The sequence below is a fragment of the Ursus americanus genome, chromosome 15 (assembly GCF_024610735.1).
Source record: "Ursus americanus isolate L20-20 chromosome 15, mUrsAme1.1.p, whole genome shotgun sequence".
NCBI classification, from domain to species: domain Eukaryota; kingdom Metazoa; phylum Chordata; class Mammalia; order Carnivora; family Ursidae; genus Ursus; species Ursus americanus.
In genome coordinates this window covers 53,394,905-53,405,916 of record NC_142141.1, presented here as the reverse complement: position 1 = coordinate 53,405,916, position 11,012 = coordinate 53,394,905, and the positions used below count along the sequence as shown (strand labels likewise).

The following is an 11,012-nucleotide window of genomic DNA, read 5'->3' as shown; positions in this document are numbered from 1 at the left end:
GCTGTGTTTTGGGAAGGCACCCAAACAAGATTTTTAAGGGAGGAGGTACTGGGTGTTTTGGGTCTTGTTTTGTTTTTAATTCAGTAGTGTAGTGAATAACAAACTAATTGGAAGAAAGTATATATAAACTTAGCACCACTTTTAAATGCCAACAGTAACTTGGAGGTGAATTTCCTGTGTGGTGCCAACATTTAATGTCTTTCTAACCTTATATGTTTTAAATGATGAGAAAATGATAGCAAAAATGCAAACATATGTCCTTGTCCCTTTCTGATTTTTTTAAAATTTTATTTAAGTCCAATGCAGGGCTCAAACCCACAATCCTGAGTTCAAGACCCAGCTGAGATCAAGAGTTGGAGGCTTAACCAACTGAGCCACCTAGGCACCCCTGTCGCCTTCTGATTCTAGAATACATTTCGCAAGTTTTGGCCATAGGTGTCCATACCGAGGGGTTGGATAAATACCAGTACAAGACTTTCTTATTGCAGCAAAATGTACATAACATAAAATTTACCATTTTAATCATCTTTAAATGTACGGTTCAGTGACATTAAAGACATTCACACTGTTGTGTTACCAACACCACCATCCATCCTCAGAATGTTTTTTATCTTCAAGACGGACTTTTTTGATGGGGGCAAGTTTAATTCCCCCCGCCTGGTACTTGGACTTCTTTTACTTCTCACATTCTTTATATCACGGCGTTCTCATCTCAGTGCTTCCTCCAGGCTTACACGCAGAAGTCCAATGTGAGGGGGGTTTAGGTGACCGAATGGATGGGGCAGATCCTCTTTTACTTCATCTCCAAAGTAAAGAAATAATTACAGGTGGCTTCTGGTTTCGTCCTCGGGACACTATCATTTAAAAGGTCCCCAAGAAACTGTATTAATTCAGGGCCACCCTGGTGACTTGCATTTCTTGGATGTGGGCTTTCACAGTCTTGAACCAAAGTCATTTCCACCCAGAGGGGAAGCCGCAGGGCCTTCTCTAGGGTATGGGAGACTCCAGACCAAGCCAGTGTAGGATCTGCCCGGCCTCCGGGAGAGAAGAGCAGTTCGATTCAAGGGGCATTCACGTTAATTTTCCGAGGATTTCCCTGCAAGTGAATTTTGTATGAAAATAATTATTGTTCTATATCGGATGATTTTCTCATATTTTAGTGAGATCAAAGAAGACCCTTTTAGTTCTGTCCAAGCTAATCTTGGGGAGGAAAAAAAATCTAACTTCTGAGTACTCTGGAAATGTTGGGAATTCCACATTAAAGAAGGTATATTTTTGAACTGATAACTAAGCTGATATGTGAAAACCTATACAAATATAAGTATAGAAATGACTAATTCAGAATTGGTGTCAGCAGTTTCCTCAGATGGTGTGATTGTTTTCATAAGAATGTGCCTCACACTGCTTAAGCCTAGTTACTGTGTAAAACAAAAAATAACAATCTACATTTTCATAGATCTAAAATTTTAAGTCTGTTGGGTTTCTTGTCATTAAGTTGACTATTGTTTCATTACCTAAATGTTGACTGTATTTAGGTAAACTTTTCTCTATAGACATTCAGTTTCCTTCAAATCCTATTTTCTTCACAAGAATTATTTCACAGTCAGACACAAAATTAAGTGGGTCCAAATTGTGTAATCACCTTTGTGTTATTTGTGCAAAATAGTTGGGTCTTCCCTTAATTCACTTTGGTTTTAATCCCATCCTATCCTGTAGGCTGAGGAAATGAAAGCTTATCCGGATTACATGTACATTTAACATCAACGTGGTTTGTAAGTAATGGAAAGCCGCTCGCTCCCGTACCCGACCGACAGCCCCTGGACCCAAGTCCCTGCGGAACAGCCAGAGCTGTGTGCCGTGTGTCTGCACTGGCAGGTCAGAGACTGTGTGTGGAATTGAGAGCTCCGTTGGAGCGAGGTTGGTGCCAAGCTAGCTCGGGTGGGTGAGCCACACATGGGATTTCAAGTTTCATCCCGGCTGGTGTCTCTGGAGAAATACTGTTCTCTGTTTAAAAACCAGCTTTCTCGGGGGTTCTCGGGGGTGTTGAGGGGGGCGCCTGGCTGGCTCAGTCGGTAGAGCATGCGACTATCTCAGGGTCGTGAATTCAAAGCCCCATGTTGGGCATAGAGATTACCTTAAAAAATAAATAAATACCCAACTTTCCATGTATAATTCATCTATTGGTCCTCACAGTCAATGTCATCGGGGCGTGGGTTTAAGTCATTTTGCTTCCGTCAGGGTCACTTATTTGTGATGATTCTTGGCAAGCTTAAGCCAAGAGGAGTTCCTAAAATTAAAAAAGAAGAAAGAAAGAAGAAAGAAAGAGAGAAGAAAGAAAGAGAGAAAGAAAGAGAGAAAGAAGCTTGCTTTAAGTACTTCCAGTTCGGTCTAGACGGGCTGTAGAACCCATCTGCACAGGCGGCCTATTTAAACCAGGAATGTGTTCCGAGAAGCATTCCTAAGTACAGAAATATTTTTCCCATTGAAATAACTTATTTGTAAATAAAGTTTTTTTTTTTTCTTGCTCCTAACTTATAAAGCCTCGCATGGAATATTTAGATGGAACCAAATAGAGGTCGGTGGTTAAAACTAGGTGCGAGCGAAGCATTTTACAGTTTTGCTCACCCTCAAGTTTGAAAAGGTGGAAGGTGGGTCAAATCGGCAATGCTAAAATGCTTCGTGGACACCGTACAGCTTTACTCCAGTGCACCTTACCGACGATCAACAAATTTATCAGGACAAACACAAAAGCCTGAGACTTTCCTGGCCCCATTTCTTGTTATCACTGCCATCCCCAAGGACAAAATCTGGGAAACAGCTTGGGAACTGCTTTGCGCACCCGTCAGCATGTGCGTGAATTCTCTTTGGGTGCTGGATTCTCTGCTGTACTGAGCATCGTGGAAAGGGCCTCAGGGCCAGGTGAAGAGAAGCAGCTGATGTAAATGGACTGACAGCTGGAGCAAAGACCTGAAAAGTTGCTTGAATGTTCTGGAACTTTCAGTGTGTGATTCCAAGTAGACATATTCATGACTCTCTTAAATAAAAAAGGGGCAGAGATGAGCTGATGAATGGTGAAAATGATGCTTGTCATAAAATATTTGTATCCTTGTAGGTAAATGGGAGAGATAAATATATCTCTCTTATCAAAAGTGATCTTTGGCTATCATTTAACATTCTAGATAGGTTAAAAGAAAAACTCAGCCCTGGTGGATGTGTGATCTACGTTTAATGCACTAGCCAGCATTAGGTAAATGAGAAATTAATGTTTCCACTTGGTTTATATTTCACAAGGTAATAATGGAACACTTGTGTCTGCTCACGAGACCCGTTATATTTAGTAGTTGCATTTTCGGCTGTCCCTCCTGTAGGTCTTTACAAGTGCGGGTGACTGTAAAGTTACTCTATGAACTGTACAAGAAAAGGAAACACTGCACAATTCTCTTTTTAGAGCAGGAGGGAAAGTGGCTTTTTCCCTTTGAAAATGGTGGCAGAGCAGTGCTTTTAAAACTATTCATGGTGAGGGACAAGTTTTTAAATTTTCCAATGCTTTGCAGACTGGCACTGTTGTAAAAATACCATAAAAATGTTACACCGAGATCAAGTTGCTATAAAAGTTTCTAAATGCTTCCTCTCCGTTTCTGCATGTGTTACTGCAGACTTGCAGCAAAGGGTTCACGGTATAACACTGGTCTAGAGAGCACACTTTAAGAGCACTAAACCAGGAGTCTCAGGCAGGAACCAATAGATTCTGATGCTATTTATCTAGGAGCTTGGGATTTTGCCTAGATTTTGAGCAGTGCATTTTTATTGTTGTTTTGTGGGTTTTTTGCTGTTCCTGGTGCAACCAAGCCGCTGTGTGGAGTTGTGCAGTGCGTGCCTTGCTCAGGGCACCTCACCGAGGTGGCGAATGGGGCTAGGATCGCCCCTCCAGGCTTTCATAGGTTTCTACAGACTCTTAGCAGAAAGTAGCAAGAACCTCATGTTGATTTCAGTTCTTGGTGCTAACGAAAGTCGTCATCGTCACACTTTATTTCGTTACTGGATTTCAAGCTCCTATGGGAAGGGACGTGGGTCTTGTGTCATTGTGAGGAGAACAGTGCTCATACAAATATCAGATGAATTCCAAATCACGAGTTGATGAGAGCCACGCACAGCTGTTACCACTTAAACAAGCAAGGACTCTAAGAGTGTGAGTATTTCCCCCTGAAATTTCTTTTTATTGATCCAGGACTTAAAGAGAGCTAGTTTTTAGACATCCTGGGGAGAGAAGCTTCCTGAAGTTAATGATACCCTGGCATACTCATCCAGTCAGTGTGACCTATGGAAAGTCCACAGTAGACATTAGAGGTCAAACCAAGTTTTGCAAACATTGTATCTCTAGTGAGGTTAAAAGTATCCAAGGTCACTGATTTCACCCAGAAACAGGTTTTTAAATAAATTATGTCTCATGAAAGAATGTTATGAAGTGGGGTCATAGACTTCTGAAAAGGAACAGAACCTTAAGACGTCCAGGGAACACACGTGCCACGTTCCATGCCCGTGGACGACGCCTGACCTCAGCCTGGACTCTGCTGAGCCTCCGTGCAGGTCCCAGGTTGGCGACAGTGAGGGAGGGTCAGGCTGGTGTGGCTACTGGGAAGCAAGAGCATGGGCAGCCTGAACCTGCCAGCCCATGGTGGGAACACTTGTGTGCATCTCAGATGTTTATCAGAGTCAGAAGCAGAAGCACACACCCAAAGTGCACACCTGAAGTCAGAAAAAATGAGGTGCTAGAAGCTTACTACCAACACAGAGGACAATACCTCTTGGTGGCAGGTGAAACAGGAGGGCGTGATTAAGTAACAGGGTTTTCCACCAGACTGCTAACCAGATACACCCATTATATCTTGGTTCCTGACGGTCTTCGCAGCTCCAAAAGACCGCCGCTCTCCTTGGCCTTTGCAGGACTCATGTATGGTGGGCCGAAGAGGGGCCATGGGCTAAATTTCTGCTGTAAGGAAGAGCTTTTGGACAAATCCATGAATTCCAATTCTTTGTGGCCTTTATTGTGAATGAGCAACGGTCAGGAGCTTGAGTTGCTATTTTATGATTAGTAGGAAATATTGCTGAGTCTAAGTCTTGTCAGGAATGCAAGAAACAGGAGTTCCGGACATACTTTGGTTCTGTTCCAGCAGTGTGGGCTGTGACGACAGAAGCTCACGGAAGTGAGTGTGACAGGGAGAATCCCACAGAGCAACAGGGAGGGATACAGCCAGTTCCCGGGAAGGAGCCTGGGACCTAGAGAGCCAAGAATTAAGGGTTTCAGCTGTGTCTCTCACGGAGCATATGAGAGATGGTCTCACCGCTCACGATCTCACTGCCTCAGTGCACACATGTTTTCTCTCTTCCTCCCCGCCCCCCTCGGTCTCTCTCCACCTAGGTCTCCCAGTCTTCTCCTCCTGGCGCACAAGGCTGCTCCTTCCGGCGAAGGAAACCGCGTAGGAGTTCATCAGTGTACACTCCCGTCAAGTAGCATTTGAGTGGCTCAGCCCACGCCGGGCCCCTGAACCACATGCCCCACTCTAGCCAATCACCCGTGGCCAGCGCGTGAGGCCAGAGCCTCGGCAGCGCGGATGCAGAATTTCTGGGAAGCGGGCGTGAGCACGGCGTGCCTTGACCCCTGTCTATGACGTGTGGAGAGTGTTACAGCTCAGGTGCCCACCTGAGTGACCTTCAGCGACCGAGGAAGAATCTAACTGAGATCACCGTATAATTAAGGTTAGTAACCTTACCGGTGAGCATCCTCACCGATAAAAATGTTAGTGAGTTCACTGAAGACGAGCCAAGACAACTGCCGGTGGCACCGATGCCACAGCGTGAGCCTCACACAAGGTTGCGCGCCTGAAGTCGTGTTCTCAGGGGTCGGGGTGGAAGATCAAAAGAAGAAAAAGTCGCAGGTGCCCAGAGCAATTACCTGCCTGCGCAGGTGCGTTGCTGTTGATCTGTTTAAATAGCTGAGAAGATACACACGTGGTATTTTGAAATTGCAGACCAGGGGCGTTGGGCCTCTGACTCTTGATTTTGGCTCAGGTCATGATCTTGGGTCCTCAGAACAAGCCCTGGGTGGGGCTCTGTGCTCAGTGCAGAGTCCACTTGAGATTCTCTCCCTCTCCCTCTGCCCCCCCCCCCCCCCGCTCTCACTCTCTCTCGCTCTCAAATGCAGACCGAAGTCCTGAGAGCTTTCCTGCAGTATTTTGACACGAAGTGGATTACAAGTCCTCTAAACCTTCCCTGGGTACATTTTCAGCAACCCTTTTAGTCTGCAGTGGGTTAGGTCTGTAGGGCATTCCGGCTCAGTACTTCAACTTCATGTTGCAAAGGTTAGATTTGGCATTGTCTACTTCCTCCAGGTTCCATGACGACTTCCTTAATTTGTTGTTCTCTTTGCGCCACGGGTAGTAAATTTCCATGGGAGCGGAAGGTGGCTCCCCCACTCTTAGGTGTAAGCATGAAGGTCAGATCTGATTGTCTGGAATCTCAGGCACAGAATTCCCAATAGCTCTATCAAAAGTTAGTTTTATGTTTACTGTAATGAATATTGTTTTCCCTATGCCTATTATGACTTCTACAGGATATTATGTTTGTTAAGACACAGCCTGGAGCCAGGAAACAGAGGACCCAGACCCTTAGAAGCGTAAATCTGGTGATGGTTCTCATTGGTCAGATTGTGTTTGTGGTTTTCTAGCCATTAAGTAAATAAAAACAGTGGGAAATCTTCGGAGGACCTCATGGTGGATATCAGAAAAGATAGTTTGGTATTGTAGATGGGTAATCCACTAAATTTATTTCTGGACCAATATGTATTGGAGACATTAAACTTATCTGCATCTCAAAGGTTAACAATACAGCTAAACTAAGCCAAGGGCAGTTTTGGCTTAAAAAAAGCATGTGCTTCTGCAAGCACATATACTAAAATTGGAACAACACAGAGAAGATTAGTGTGACCCCTGCATGCGGATGACATGCAAATTCCTGAAATGTTCCATATTTTTATATAGTCAATACTATTGTCATAATGTTGTATGGTGACTGATGGTAACTACACTTATTGTAGTGAACATTGGGTAATGTATGGAATTGTTGAATCACTATGTTGTACACCTGAAACTAATATGACATTGTATGTCAACTATACTTCAATAATAAAAACTATAATAAATACAGAGAAGAGGAAATATTTCTTGCAAGTTAATGATCATCAAGACCTAAAGAAATGTGTAAATATGCTGCACGATGTAATGAAAATCACAATAATGAAAGCAGTCAGACTTAAACCCTTATCCCAATGACCTCAGTCACGAAGCTGAAAATCCATGTGGGAAGAAGTAAGTACCGTATTAAATGGATATTACTGGTGCTGTACCCATAGTTACTTACTGTTTATCCAGAGTTCCTTACTCCAGCTCAGGAAAAATAAGTAAATCAATAAATACAGTGAAATAGTTTCAAATGGTTCCAAACCATCTTCCTTACAGTACCCCTAAGCCACCTCCAGATAATGAGACTTTCAGTGTCAGTTTTTTTTTAAAGATTTTATTTATTTATTTATTTGACAGAGAGAGAGACAGCCAGTGAGAGAGGGAACACAAGCAGGGGGAGTGGGAGAGGAAGAAGCAGGCTCATAGCAGAGGAGCCTGATGTGGGGCTCGATCCCATAACGCCGGGATCACGCCCTGAGCCAAAGGCAGACGCTTAACCGCTGTGCCACCCAGGCGCCCCTCAGTGTCAGTTTTTATGTAGAATTAGAGGCAGTAATAAAAAGTTGTAACCAAAGGCATTTTCAAATGGATGAAAGAAAACAGACGTCTTCAAATATTAACTGGAAGAGAATCTCTCTGCATAAAACCACTTTAAGACGTTTATAAAGTTTAGGAATGTAAGCAAAGACATGTGATGGAGGACAACCTCTTCAAAATTGTAATACTGCCTCCAAGTTCCTATTTGTAGATTGATGGTCCCAAGGAGATACACAGTTAGATTAACATACTGCGTACCATTGTATATCAAGAGAGCAGGAAGTTCAGCATCATCTACGTGGCAGGCCAGAAAGCTATTAAATCCTTGTATACAGAGAGAATCAATTGTCACACTGAATCCTGACCTTGTGATTGATAGACTCTCTGACAGCCGCTTTTCTTTACAAGAGCATTCTGTTTCCTAACATCCAGCCACGTGTTTGGTCCTTCAGTGCACCTGCAGTCAACCTCACATTCTGTCTTCCCTCCCAAAAACTCTTTGGTCTCAAACTTTACCATAGTGGAGAGAGAATTTTGTGATTCTCTTCCCAAGGTCAAGACAAGGATCTTCCAACATTATGCTTTCTAGAGAATCACCTTCCAAATTGACTATTTAAGAAACCCAGAGGGTCACACCTTAGTAGTAGGGCTAAACTAGCTCAGGACAGAGGCTACTGCAGACCCACTCTTAAATAGTTTTTCTAAAAGCCATGAAAAGATTGAACCCATCTGATCTTCCAGTAGCTTCACTGCTTCCAGAACAAAGCTAATGCTCTTTAAAGAAAGATAGCAAAGTTCAGATACTTAACCTAACAGCTCAATATTCAGCATCCAATAAAAAATTCCTAGACATGCCAAGAATCAGGAAAATGTGACCCATAACCTGGAGAAAAAAAAGAGTCAATAGTCAATAGGAAAAGATCCATCAATGACAGAGATGGTAGAATTAGTACACAAAACTTTGAAATATCTATTACAAATAGACTCAATATATTCAAGAATATTTACTATGAATAGAATGGAGAGAGAGAGTGAAGATATAAAAAGAACCAAATGGAATTTCCAGAGATAAAAATTAAAAGAGCTGAAATGAAAAAACAAAACAAAACACATTGGATGGGATTCACTGCAGCTGAGACATGGAAAAAGAAAAGACCAGTGAACTTGAAGATGCAGCAATACAAACAGTTCAATCGGTAACATAGGAAAAAAAAGATGGAAAAAAATAAACAAGGCTTCAGTGACCTGGAGATAATATCAAGTGGTTTATTGTATGTGTAATTTCATCCCAAAGAACTGTGATTTAGTGGGAGGGGAGGAGAGGAAGGCAGAAAAATGTCTGAAAAAATAATGGCTGAAAAAATTCCAAATTTAATAAAAACTATGAACCCATAGATCTACAAACTGTAATGAACCCCAAGGAGGATAAACATACACAGAAAATCACATCAAAACACATTACGATTAAACTGCTGAAAAACAGTGTTAAAGAGAAGATCTTAACATCATCCAGAAAAACAAGGCATGTGATGTATAGAGGAACAAAGATAAGAATGAAAGCAGATTTCTTTTCAGAAATGATGCAAGTCAGAAGACGGTGGTATGGCATCTTTAAATTGCAGGATGAAAAATTAAATACAGTCAACACAGGGTTCTATATCCAGCAAAAATCTCCTTTAAGATGTTCTACTTAAGGGCTGCCTGGCTGAGGAGCATGTGACTCTTGATCTTGGGGTCATGAGTTCAAGCCCCACATGGGGGTGTAGAGATTATTTAAATAAATAAAACTTTAAAATGTTCAACTTAAGGTGAAATAAAGGCTTTTTAAGACAAACAAAAGCTGAGAGACTTTGTAATGGAACATCGCTGAAATAATGTTAAAGGAATTCTTTAAGCGGAAGAAAAATAAAACCAGATGAAATCTTGGATCTACACAAGGGAATGGAAAAACACAAGAAGTGGTAAATATGTGGGTAAACATGAAAGTATTTTATTTTCATTAAAAAAAATTCAACTGGGGTGCCTGGGTGGCACAGCAGTTAAGCGTCTGCCTTCGGCTCAGGGCGTGATCCCGGTGTTCTGGGTTCGAGCCCCACATCAGGCTCCTCCGCTATGAGCCTGCTTCTTCCTCTCCCACTCCCCCTGCTTGTGTTCCCTCTCTCGCTGGCTGTCTCTATCTCTGTCGAATAAATAAATAAAATCTTTAAAAAAAAAAAAGAAAATCTTTAAAAAAAAAATTCAACTATGTAAAGCCAAAATAACATGTTGTGGGTTTTATAACTTATGCAGAAGCAAAATGTATGACAACAATAGCACAAAGGATGGAAGGGGAAAATGGAAGCATACTGTTATAAGGTTATTACATAGCATTCAAATATGATTTAAAGTAGACTTGGTAATCTAAGGAGATTTGTTGTATGCATTAGCACAGCCTCTAAAGACTACAATGTAGAAGTATAGCTAATAAACCAATAGCAGGAAATAGGGGGAACACAGAGAACAGATGGGATGAATACAGAACAAACAGCAAAGGACAGACAGGCAAGTTGGGGAAATTGTTAAGGAAAAGCAGCAGACTGCTGAGATGCTGGGCACCACGAGAGAAGAACAGCTATCTTTCAGATGGGCTTATTGTTGAAGAAAGCAATGATCACCGAAGGAACAGGTAAGGATTAGAGAATCATTATGGAATAGAAATGGGAAGCTTTTGCTTTTTGAAACATTTGGACTCAAGATCCATCTCCCAACTTCTCAGAGTGTTAGGGGTTGCTGTTTGTGCCTACTCAGATGGACGCACTTTCTTTCCTCAGGAAGAGAAGTGTTATTTACAACTGTTGTGTTAATGAACCCCAGGGCTCTGATGAAAATGTACTCTGACCTCTTACACAACATTTTTACTTAAGCCAGCGCAAAGGAAAGAGTAGACATTGAGATAGCAAATGGCTGCCTTCCACTCTGTTCCTTTTAAAAATCAATAATTATTTTTTTCTTCTTAAGGAAGCTGCATCTGGCTTTATGGAATTTGGCAGAGTTAAGCATCCTGTGTTAGCTATTTTGATATTTAAACATGAGTAAGATTGGTAAATGGCAACTACAATGGAACCATTTGAGTAAGAATGGAAAACAGTGAAATGGAACCATACACATTTTGTTACATTTTTAGTAGAGTATTTTGCCCACCTACTCCAATGTAGTCATACAGATGAAAACATGAAGTTATGTGATCCAACACAATTT

The 11,012-nt window shown here is 41.9% G+C and overlaps 1 non-coding gene across 1 annotated transcript; it reads left to right on the top strand.

Annotated features, from left to right (window-relative positions):
• Positions 1-6,927: 6,927 nt before the first annotated feature.
• On the top strand, positions 6,928-7,031 carry LOC123785573 (U6 spliceosomal RNA). Its single transcript, XR_006777669.1, has one exon. It is a non-coding gene; the product is annotated as a U6 spliceosomal RNA (small nuclear RNA).
• The last annotated feature ends 3,981 nt before the right edge of the window (positions 7,032-11,012 follow it).